The following is a 13,084-nucleotide window of genomic DNA, read 5'->3' as shown; positions in this document are numbered from 1 at the left end:
CTCAGTGTCAATGACACATTGACAGGCCGGCGCTCCGCACAGCCGCGCCACCCGGCGTTGATTGACGTCAAACAAATCCCTGAAAACACACAACAGCACAGAGCACACAAAAACGCCAAAGAACACACAATCGAGTAAACCTTTCATTTCACCCAAGAATCAATTTCAAACATGACGTGATATTGTATGCTTTTTAAAAGTTATTATAGAATATTACGAGTACATTATTCAGAATTTAAAATCATTGTTTTAAGTTGATTATTTGGTAAATTTACGACTTATAAACCTTTCAAAAGCTTCTCTTAATCTATGTTTACTTGCCGGATTCCAAAAGCGTGGATAGAAAAATAAAATTAATTGGCTTGGCGGTTGAACCTATTTTGCGGAGTCAATTATTCATATCTTTCGCGGAATGCCACGGGGCATAAACGATCGAGCTAATTTGTTTATTATAACTATTATTATAAAAATGTATAACACAACATATTATGAGAGTATTTCAGTCAATTTATAAAACATTGATCTATGTTATTATCAAAGGCAAAGAAACAGACGTCTTACGAGATGTTCTCCATCTGCCAAATATTGACGATTGGTGCGTTACTCAGGTTGGTTACACTTCCCTCGGTTGTTGAACTCAACATTATAAACCCAGCAATAAACTATTATTGGCTTAGCAATTAAGCTGAGTGCCACGTGTGAAAACACGCCTATTCGAATAAATTACTTTTGTTGCACATATTAACGTATAAAATTTATTATATCTGTATATTTAATATGCTTAAATTAATTTGCTAATTATTTGACAACACGACTTTGTCATTGTAATTAATTTAGTCTATAATTTTCGTCATTATTTTACAGTTTGAAGTCGGTATAGGCGGTCTCTCTAATTTACAAATTGAACATCTTTACAAGGTTAATATTAAAATACTAGCTGTCGCCCACGACTCACTCTTGTGTTCTTCTAGAATATATTTTACATGTGTGCCAAATTTCATCAAAATCCGTTGAGATGTTCAGGAGATACCTTAAAAGAAACATCTATGCATCCATCCATCTATCTAAAATTTCGCATTTATAATACTAGTAAAATAGTAAGATGTGTACCTTATCTTAGTCAAACAAAAAGTACAATTGGTGAACATTTGGCAAACATTTCAACTTAGTACGTGATGGATAAAACCAGATGTGGCAGTTATTCGCACTGCTGGCGACGCTGCCGAATTTGTTGACCAGATAGATTAAGTTGAAAGAGCTCTAAAATTCAATTGTTTAAGCTCTTTGAGCCGACAAGTCCACAAACGGCAATTCCAGCGTGAGGTCTATATTAAATTTAAACAATGCAGTGCTTAAAAAGGATACTATTAAAATTTTAATGACTTAAAGAGCCATTGTGGACGGATCTTATATTTTTTTAACTTAGGCGTTTGTCATAATTATGGGTAATATTGTTCTTAAGAGATTGTCATATTTCTTATGAAGGCGACAACTACAAAGCAGAAGATATAAAATGAGAAGGAACGATATGGCAAGATAAATGAGTGTTCTAAAGGGAACTGACTAGTCTAAGATCCTAGTCCTATGTATGTCATCCATACAGCGGGTGGTGTCCGTGATAGTGTTTATGGTATTCGTCCTTTCATGTGACGGCAAACGACAGCGCATTGCACCGGCTATAACGGGTTATGCCTCGCCGGATGCAAGACATGGCACGCTTTACTGCTTTTATGTCATTTTTTAAATTATAATTAAAAAATTACACTAAAAATAGTTATATAGGTATAGGTATAGGTAAATTTTGATGTTACTTTAGTAAAGGAAATTAACAATATTATAACTAGTGTCAAGCTTGGCAAGGCATTACAAACGTCAAAATTAAAAAGTTTCAAAAATGTTAAAACGTTTTAATTGTTAATTTTAAATTATCAGTAATTGGTGTTACTAATAAATTAATTAAATGTTAGACACATTTGGTAAATACGTCATGGAGTGCTACGCGACATATTTTTTTCCTGTCCATCGAGCCGCGAACTTATACCATACGTTATCAGCTAACGTTATACATTTTTAGATATTATTTTGTAACATTACTATGTTCGATATTCAAGCAGTTTCCGGTAGCGATAAGGGGATTGAAGATTCAGTAGAACGAAAGCTACGAAATTGTACGCTTTAATAACATTATGAAATTATGTATATGATAAGTTTTGTGATAAAGAGCGTTAGCTGGACAGTGGAGTATGCAGTAAGTGATATCGATGTTATAGGATTTTATATTACACCTTTGCGCTTTTCACCTCGTAATAAGATTGTTTCTTATCGGTAAGCATAGACAAGACGTCAATATCTGAAGTCAATTGTTGAAAAAAGATACTCTCACGCTTATTGCGTTGGAACACAATCCATAGCTATCAGTTGTGAATCGAATTCCATTGTCATGTAAATATATTGCAGTAGCTAGTTGTTCACACAAACCCTTTTGCCATTAGCGACGGTCAGGGCGCGACCGGATACAAGGGAACGGCCTTACCTACCTATCAAACATTGTCGCGTTTAAATTCAAATTGAGCTGTAGTGTAGTCGGCTGTCTATTAATAATTCCATAAACGTTGGTAAAAGTTAGCAGCAGCAATATAGGAACGGTTGATCAAGTTTCAAAGGCTAGGTAATTTAGTTTAGTATGTCCTAGGAGCAGTTGTAGAAAAAAACTTCCCCAATAAGTTATATTAGGCTTATGTAGAATGTTAAAAACACTATATCTCCTGGTATTGGAACGTTAGAGTTTTACATCCTTATAATATAAAACTTTTCGACCTAAAATCGTAACATTATCTTTCAGTGTGTCTACTATTTCGCGGTTTGAATATATCTCTCAATATTGATGACAAAATAAATACATAATTCAATTTATTGTCAGTGTTAGTGAACTGAATATCCTTCAATTTTAAACTCAATCGTTAGTTCTTATTAATCTTTTATCTCTTTCTATCTAATTTATTTTCCTTGACTTTTATAAATTTAGGATGCTTTTAAAAGTTTTTTTTTCGTATTGGTACTAGTTGAAAATCATATTTATACCGTTAATTTTAATATAGAAGGGTACCTAAAATGTGATGTTAAATGTAACTCTAAAAGATTACACAGCTGTTCTGTAGACGTTTACATACAAGCTGGATTTTTTTTTAAGTTGACCCTTGAGATGCGCTCGTGAAAAGAGGCTCAACTATCTTTTACGTTGAAAACTTGAGTCCGCCCCTCTTCACTGCGTCGCTTTACCTCGAAAGAAACTATGTATAAACTTTCATACGTTAGAAAAAATAAAAATAATTCTTTCAAGCTTTATATTACCTTTTAAGTGCCTATTCCGTGGCCGATCTGTAATAGAATGGTTCTGGATTCGAATCCAATATATACCATTCTGACAACTTTAGAGACGGGCACGAATGTATACTATGGTAAATAATAGAGTCTGTTTTATTTGGTTAAATCAAATATAATAACTTATATAGAGGTCGAGATAATTTATACTAGCCCATGTATGTAAGTGTTAACGAAATTCTTGCTTAAATCGATTATTATCGCATGTGATGAAAAGAAACCTGAAGTAAAAGTTGTTTTAAAGCAAATTGTCCGTGTGTGACTCACTATGGTTTGCACCTGAATATCTTGCAATAAAGTTAATGCCCTCACAATGTCAAAAGTTGAAGGTACACTCATGAGCCTCGGAGACTTAGAAACGAAATATAAATGATATGAATTTGGATCTGTACACTATCGCAAATGAATTTATTAGGACCAATGTAACAAATGTTATAGTCATAGGTTGGCTTGAAGAGGTAAAGGGATAGACAGATAATAAGTCGCATGATGTTTCATTCAAAACACAAATAGTTGTCTGAGACAACATTTTTATTATTACAGAGCGGGCCTCCCTCGCAATTCTCCCCTACAATTATACCCGCAGACGAACTTACTTGGGGAGCTTAAATTACCATTGATTTTGGAAACAGTCCTGTACAAGAGTGATTTTTATTACGGATTTTGTAACAAAACATTTTTCGAATCGGAAACAATAGCTTTGCAATCAAAATAATGTTGTTTAGAACTGAAATTACTTATCGATAGGCAAAGGCACTAAAATATCAGTCTGTTTAGTTTTAATCCAAATTATTCGTTATTTAGTTTTATGGTATCTAGCCATCCATTTACGGCGATGTTAGATTATTGCAGATGACGTATTTTTTTTCTTCGGAATTTTTTTCCAATTGAATGTTTTACAAGAAACTTTCTTTTGTCTTAATCAATTAATTGTTTTAATATCTTAAATATAATGGCACAATGAAAGTGTTTTATCGATATATTTAGATAAAATTAATGATAAGACCATCGTATGTTTGGCTTATCTACCAAAGATATGTTTTTTATAATTGTTATTAACTGTTGATGCAGTCTTTCCCAATTTCAGATAAAAAAAAGAATAAAGGCAAAAATATTTTTGTTACCAAAATAAATATAGTAAATCCCTGGTTTAAGTCGTATTTTATTATTGAAACATGTAAGTATGAATTGCATAGAAAATATCACTTTCAAGTTTCATTCCAATAACAATTTTATGAAATTTTATAATTTATTTTATGTTATTGCAATATTTTATTGTAATACTGTATTTCATTTCATTAACAATTAACTCCAAGTTACACACATGGTCAAGTTTACGCAAACATAAATTAAAATTCGCATAAACCATTAATTAAAATTTGATACCAACCTATGCACCGGCAAATCCCTTAACTACTTGTAATAAACCACTTTTATATATAAAATGTCACAAAAGTTCACCAGTAACCGATTTTAAATAAATATTAATTTTACAAAACACGTCTGCTTCGGACGAGGATCCTGATGGCACTGCCAAATGAAAGAGTGCGACTGCGATGCGATCGGGAGGGGTGGAGGCACACATGCGGTAACCCGCCTGTTTACTACATCTATCCTTTACGAGCTTTTCAATGTTAATAAATAACATCCCTAAATTGTCATGGTTATAGTTGCATGCCCCACACTGATTATACGTTTAGCAGCTGTGGACGTTAGGACAAATAAAAACATGTGCTCGATCTAGACAGCAAAAAAAACAGGACCACTAACGTGGACATGAAATTACTCCGTCTTTTACTATAAAAAGGTAGTTATTCGAAATATCCACAGCTGTCTGTATGTCCGTCTTTAGTCAGTTTACAGTTAACATTCTTTAGCAAGTAATAGTTTGATTAAATAAGTGATGAAGTTATCTAATTACTGGTAAAAACCTCTTTAGCTTTATAGTTAAATCGATATGTACGCATAAGAGTTTTTCTTAAATTTTTATATATTCACCTTCATTCAAATTTTATACAATATTATCGATTTATATTTCGTGTCATCGAACTTTTGACGGACGGATATTCCCTGCGTAAGGATCGGATAGCTTTGAGTAAATTCTGATAAGAGTATTAAGTTGACCTTGATTTTTGGATAACTTTTAACCAGTTAACCATTTCTTAGGTTACTCAAGTCTAATAACATTGTTATCCTTCATCGCTGTGATTTAGTCTATAAATCTCTATTAGTATTCATAGAGCAATCAATTTGATCAGAGCATGCAGCGTAGGAAACGACATCCGTAGAGTAATTGTATTCAATCAGCGATACAAATTGGCGAAACGTTGCGCGAGGATGCGTCGGACGCGATTGGATGCGATCTCGTATGATGATCCAATATTCTGTCTATAACTCGATCATAACAATCCTGTTAGTTTCTAGAATATATTTTGACCGTAATGTGTCAAACACCGATATAATTTTATGGAATACTATGGAAATATAATATTGTAACCTTATTTCAAATGGCGTAAAATTTTCTGACTCAATTTAGCCTCTATGAAGACAAACATGAGACAATGTCAGTGTGCTGAATAGATAAGTGGAAAGACAATTGACATGTATGAACCTACACAAACTTTACATATTTATGAACCTCGAAGACAACTTTGATAAAGAACATTGTGCAACAACTAGAAGGTACCCTGGAGTTGATTGTGTTTCATGTGCATGAGAATAAGCAAGAAAAATCATTGTATAGGACATTTTTATTTCCAAATTAAAAACAAAAATCGAATCAACGTTTTCACATTACACTTTTGAAGCAATTCAACATCAAGTCGTTAATCTATTAAGCTCGCAGACAGCAATATCCTGTCCATATCGTGAAAATGTGATTTCCGAAAATGGGTAACATCGTTATGTTCCTATCGCGCCTATCATTTACGGCTGAATTCACGGAAATTTGGTATTATTCGATTGACGCACGGTGCCATATTGCACTTTCAATATTCGACACTTTTAATAATACTTTTAGTAGAACAAGTTTTAAAAAAAGTGTGAATTTAATGATTTTAAAATCGGCTAATAATTTTGAGACTATATCCTCAACATTTGCTTGTAACGTCTACATTTATTTCATGGTTTGGAATTCTGCCTTGATTGCTGTTTGGTATTTAAAAGGAACATAAACGAATATCATTGACTACACTTGAATTCCTTACACATATTCTCTAAGCAATTGTTGTGGATGGCCTTTCTAAACGAGCTCACGTTTAACAACAACTTTAATGAGAGTAACCTTTACCATGAAGCTAAACCATAACAGGCGTAAAAACCGGTCAAGTGCAACTTCTTTCATACGAGCATAGAACGGCATTCGAATGTTACCACATACGACGAGATATTATACTTCGTATAGTAATTACAAAATATAAGTAATATTCGGAATGCAATATTAAGACAATCAGCTAAATCTTACTATTATAATATAAAGGCGAATATTTGGATGGATGTTTGTTAGAAGGTATCCTCAGAACATGGATCTCGCGTAAATTTGGCATATATGTAGACCATAGTCTGAAAGAACATATAGGCTAATAATTATTATTTTTTAAATTCCACGCCAACGGAGTAGCGGGCGACAGCTACAAAATACACAAATAACTTGTCACATTGAAACACAAAATGTGTCAATTGTTAAACAAAAATCTGCTATTTATTAGCAAAAACTTATCACTGTATCATGTGATCGTTTCAATAGACTGCAAATCCAACGTACTTCCTAAAACCTTGTATTCTAGTAGTATAACCTTGTATGTAATATCGTTGTCTATAAAATGCAAACTCTAGAGATATCAATTTTAATAACTACCGAATAAAAATGGACACATTATATACTGTGCTGTAAATATTTTGTTTGTGTTATGACAATATTTACTTTCAGATGGCGAGGCATTGTTTATTCTTTAGCCATTCAAAACTTCATCGGATCTCTTCGCATACATTAGTCTTCGAGGTGGTTGACATGGTACTGAATGATTGGCAATTAAACGGTATTAATCTCGATACAAGACTGATGAATAAATCTGCACAACAAAAACACACCGTTTGTACTTTAAAACCATTTTTTTTAATTAACAGTCCCATGACTGTTACAGACTCTTGACAGTCAACTCGTATCAATTTTTCACAATAGTTTTTAGATTTGCTTCTATGCTTTAATCTTACTTATATTATAAATGCGAACGTTTGTATGTATGGATGGATAAAGGGATCGACGTCTGTTAGAAGGTATCTGTAGAATGGCTTACGAATCTCTCTGAAATTTGGCGTAGGCTACTAAATGATGATTTTTTTAAATTCCGTGTGGACTGAGTCGCAGACGACAGCTAGTCTAGCTATAAATTGAAATTGATGAAAATGACGCGAACAAAGCTTAATTAAATAAAACAAGAAGGGATTGAAGTGAAATGAACTGCACAAAGTGCCTTTGACAGTTTATGCCTCGGGTTCAACGAGATCGGATAATGAGCGGGAAATCGAATTGTCTGCGAAAAGGCAGCCGTCGATCTGTATCTATCACTTTCCAATCACTCTCGTCTCGACCCGGCTCACCACTTCGCGCGAGAATCAATGACTTGACAGTAAAATGTTGCACTTAAATTATTACTTGGAAAAAACAATTTCATTCTGTAGTAACATTATTATTGCTTTCTCTTAGATTAATAATTGAATGTCTGAAGACTTGTGACTGGTCCGTTGTTATTTATAAAGATGAAATAATTAAATACATTTACAAATTAGGAGTGTCTCGATAATGTTGGTAGTGTTATAACAATTTCAGTTGTCTGATGATTTATTGATAAAAATCTTAAGTAATTGGACCATGACAAAACTATTTTTTACAGAACGACCTATGGAGGTCTTTTATACCTTTAGTGTCGCGGAACTCCAACCAAGTATGGCGAGAATGTTCATTAACACATCGATGTAATTAAAAACTTTATTTCTAATGAAGTGACTTAAAGAGTCAAGTTTCATTGCCGCTTAAAATATGAGTATAGTCAGTACCACTTGAGGGAACTTCTTTGAATTTCTCACGAGCTTGCCGGAGGAGGGGGCAGAGGCTGCGTGCCGACCTTGACACTGCACTCACCATATGGCTGTGGCTTTTGTGCTTGATGGCGCCCGTATACAGTTTTTTTTAAATAGAACAGTCATATGTCAAGCTCATGATCGTGACGCTTTGTTTATAGAAAATAAATTTATCTAAAAGGTATAAGATGTAGAACGTTACTCTTTACATATTAATAAAGATTTTACAAATCTGTTTGTAATTTTTGGCTTTTCTTATTTTCTAGAAACCCTTAACAATTTTATCGTGTGCATAAGGAATCGTGAATGTTATGACACAATTACTACAAAACTGAACATTACAAAAGCTAAAACGCCTTCAGTTTTATGTAACTCTGAGCATCTGTGTCATTGCTAAGTATGGCATTTTGGATCACAAGTTTTAATTAAATCTTTATTATAGTTATTACACGAAGAACGGTTACGGTTGGGCCGCGGTTACGCGGTGTGTAATTGCATCGCGCAATGGATATCTTGTTTCGTGGTTCTTTTCTGATATTTAAATGTCATCGTGATTAATTTTACCGCGACAATAACAGATATCGATGTTGTAATGTTGATAAAAATATTCTGCTACATTTAACTGAACACTTACTGTCGCCCGCGACTCCGTCCGCTCGGATTAAAATTGAAGAATTGGTAGCCTACGTGTTCTCGTAGACTATGTTCTACATCTAAGTCAAATTTCAGCGATACCATGCAGTCGTTCTGGAGATACCTTTAAGCAAACATCCATCCATCCAAATATTCGCATTTATTTTAGTAAGATTACAAAAGTTTGCTGATAACAAGTTTAGGTTAGATTAGAAAGAGAAATTTAATATTTTGAACACAATCTTTCACAAAATTATACATGTGTTCATTTGCACAAGTTATTTTCGTATGCAGTTATGTAGATGATGTTAAATTTTCACTATTTAACAGTTAAAGACTTACTTTAAAAGATTGGGTGCTTTAATAACAGTGTAATAAGTGTATAATGTATACCGGAAATTAAGACAGCACTTAAACGACGAGTTTTCGTATTATAAAATTAACATAATATATTCTTGTTGCTTAATTCATCTCACTCGTGCGGCGCTGAGTGGCCTCATTTGCAAACCTATTGCTCTAGTCTTCTCAACTGAAGTCTTCGAGTTTTCCTTAGTCTTTTACAATATGTATTGTCTTATGGTTGCATTATATTTTATTCGCTCATTTCTTTTTTAATCTTTACTTTTGTCATAAATTTACATAAAAATTACATTTATCTATGTTTTGTTTCTCCTACTACGTTAATATAAACAACCAAGCAGCAAATAGCATCCGGTCCAGATTTGCACGCATAGCTAAATTCAGATGTCGGTTCAATACTGTTTGCTAAGTTCATCTGTGTCACAAGGTAATTGTTGTGATACTGTCATGTCTAACGCGTCAGTAGCGTGTCAGCGATGCAGGTGGAATAGAATCCTGCGCGGCAGGCGGAACCAAAACACGTCTCCACGGATATCAAGTTTGAATGAGGGCAAACGTTCACGCACTATGGAAAACTGCGTTATAAAATGTTATAGAGATTTAACGTTATTAACAGTAGCGCAGGTGATAAATGTACAATGTAATTCTAATTTTAAATGAAAATAGTACTAGCAGGAAGGCGGAATCAATAAGAGTTTGATGACTAATGTTATTAAGAACTTTTTTGCAGATTATTTCACGCCAGTTGCTTTGAATTTGAACGAAGTGCAAAACAAAGCATCGTCATATCGTTAGTCTCGGTGCTGAAAACAGATTTAACAATAGACTTCACGTAATTCAGTTATTTAACAGAACCTTTGTGTTTTAACAGCCTTTCTGCCCGACTCGACGATAGCAATTTGCTTACGCAAAGAAGCCTTTGCTGTGAAAATTCTAATTTACTTCATGCTCAATTTTTATTGCAAGTTCAATTAAATATTATTGCTTTATTTTTGCTCCCTACTGTATACGTGTAATAATTATATCTATTTATCTTAGTACGTCGTACACAGACGGTCTGGGAATTTGTAGATGCAACGTTACAATCTTGTTTTACCTCACCTGACAAGACCTATTACTTGCGACTGAAAGAGATTAAAAAATAAAAAATACTTATTTATACGGGAATGCTAGATATAAAATATGTATGTATTTTATAAAATGAGAATGAAATACTATGATTTAGACAACAAGAAGTATCAAATAGGCGAATAATTTGCTTTAAATGTTTTACCCTAGTTCTTAGCAATTTCATATTCTGCAGCTTCATAACTTTATTAGGAACAAATAGGTGCACGAGAAAGATTCCCAAGCACATGAATGATCTAATTATACACTCCGGCGGCCCTTCGCATGCCTGACATTCTTGTCTTCTCTGCGACGAGCAAACATGAACACGTCACTGAAATATGGAATTTTCATACTCATTACCCGCTCCCTCACAGCCCTAAAAATAAAATCTTCATTTCTCTCTCTGTCTTTATTTAAATCCCGATAAATTAAATTGGAAGAAAAACGAATGAAGTATATTGTTAGATTATATCACAGTAATCCAGCTATTTCAGCGGCTACTCCACTAAGCTTTTAGCGGAGTAAATCTCAGCACTATCGTATATAAAATTGTGAATATAGTTTCGGGGGCCGTATGCACGGCTTTTCAGTCGATATTTCATCTCGGCATGTTTGAGTCGGGAGTTGTTAAGCCGTCGCCGACCAAATATCTTTCGATCGTCACATTTCCGCATACTCCAAACATCAGGCTTTTAAAAGTTTAGAGTAAGAATTTTATTTTGTAGTTTTCAATAAGATTATTGTGATAAGGTTATATTACAAATGAATAGAATAAATGTAAGTAATAAATATGTATAAATAATTCGTCATGTTGGTGAATATTTCAATTATTAACACAAAACTATAATACTATCAATTTACTCCTTACATTTTCCTGATGTATCACGTTGTATATAATTAACAAAATGAGAAAACATAGTTTTTACGACTTTGATATTGTAATCAGAGAATGTCAATCGTTTCATCGTATAACAAATTTTTATGTAAACAATTTGACATGTGTATCATCTATAGATGAAGAGCACAAACTGGATAATGAGAGTTGCATGCGTGTGATGAAGGCCTTGTGATGGACGTTTCACACAAAGACCGAACAGTGAAATAGAGCAGTAGACAGTGCAGTACTGTTATTCTTCAAACGCTCATATCGAGATAGAACAGGACTGTTTTGAATTGTACGTTCCAACAATAGCTGTTAGTGCTGTTTACTGCTCTGTCTCTTAGTTTTGTCCTCGTATGAAACTGGCGCGACGTAAGCACGTTAGCTATGATAGGATCGCACTCAACCGCTAAATCGACTACTTCCGCAATGCCCATCGACGAACTATAGAGTATGGAGTTTGATGATATGTCGGTCATATTTCAATTTGAACATTACCAACTACAAATAATGTATATCTCTATCAGTAACCTAGTTCATAATGAAAACAATTTCTTAGCCATAGAATGACATTTTTAAATTGAAATTAACAATAAACATTTTCTGTACAAATTATTAAAAATGTTACTAGATTAAAAATTCTCTATTTTCAATAAATTCATAGAAAAGTGATAAACGTTTGTTCCAAACAAAGTTTGTACCAACCTGTAAACCTCTTACGAAGATTGATCGATTATCGTAAACGGATTAATATGTACGCCGTTAGTTATAAAGCAAAGATTCTTGCACGGGGTACTCCAGAGTCAATTTCTTTAATGAAATCGTTTGAAGTACCGTCGACGTTTGCAAAGCGAGCGGCTGTAAACTTTCAAGGCTTATTGTTACGTAATTCACTTTATACCGCATATATTTTTGTGTTTTAGTTAGGCTTTATTAACTTTAAAATAAAGTGGACCAACATTAAAAACGTATGTCACCAACGTCTCGTATTTTAGTTATTTATATTTTAGTGTCTTACTTTAAATACGAAATGTTAAAAATATAACAACAATTTATTATAGAATTAACTTAATTTAATCAACTAAAGTGTTAAAAATGGTTATTTCAACATAACTATTTTATGATCTGTTACCACGAAGGTATACGTATGATTATTGCTGGCATAAAATAATACTTAAACATTTTATTTTAAAATTTAAAAGTAGGTTAGCTGAATTTTTAGTAAAAGCAATGGAATGATTAAACGGCAACATATTCCAAGTTAATTAAGACCGTTTCTAGAATGTTATTAACTCATCTGTCACAGTTTGCAAAGTGAGCGATGTCCGGAACGTTAATTACTGGCACGTCCAATTATATTAACGCATACTGTGGTTACACAGTTAACAATCTTCTTACATTAATCAACAATTTCTGTTTGTGTTAAACACTTTCAATGCCACTGCAATTTTGTAGTAACATTGCAAGACGTGTTGGCAGTGAATGTGTTAGTAGAGCTGGAAGTTTCGTGAATTTCTTAGCTTTATATTGCTATGTCCCGAATACCAATAATTCGGTTCAAAAAGCCGCAAAACCACAATTCATTTTCATTAGCGCATACACTATGTCTTCGATTACATGATGTAGCTTGAACGCAAGGAT

General features: G+C 33.5%; 1 protein-coding gene across 3 annotated transcripts in view; it reads right to left on the bottom strand.

Annotated features, from left to right (window-relative positions):
* The window catches only part of corn (microtubule-binding protein cornetto), a 41,754-nt gene that overhangs the window by 9,629 nt on the left and 19,041 nt on the right, over positions 1–13,084 (bottom strand). Inside the window, exon 1 of one of the 3 annotated variants that reach the window (XM_013325213.1) lies at positions 4,772–4,899. The exons of the other annotated variants lie outside the window; for them this stretch is intronic. The gene's annotated coding sequence lies outside the window, so the exon portion shown is untranslated. Of the gene's footprint in view, positions 1–4,771; positions 4,900–13,084 lie in introns of those variants that run through there. 3 annotated transcript variants of the gene reach the window in all.

The sequence above is a fragment of the Papilio xuthus genome, unplaced genomic scaffold (assembly GCF_000836235.2).
Source record: "Papilio xuthus unplaced genomic scaffold, Pxut_1.1 DF824888.1, whole genome shotgun sequence".
NCBI lineage: Eukaryota > Metazoa > Arthropoda > Insecta > Lepidoptera > Papilionidae > Papilio > Papilio xuthus.
This window is presented reverse-complemented; position numbering and strand designations above follow the sequence as displayed.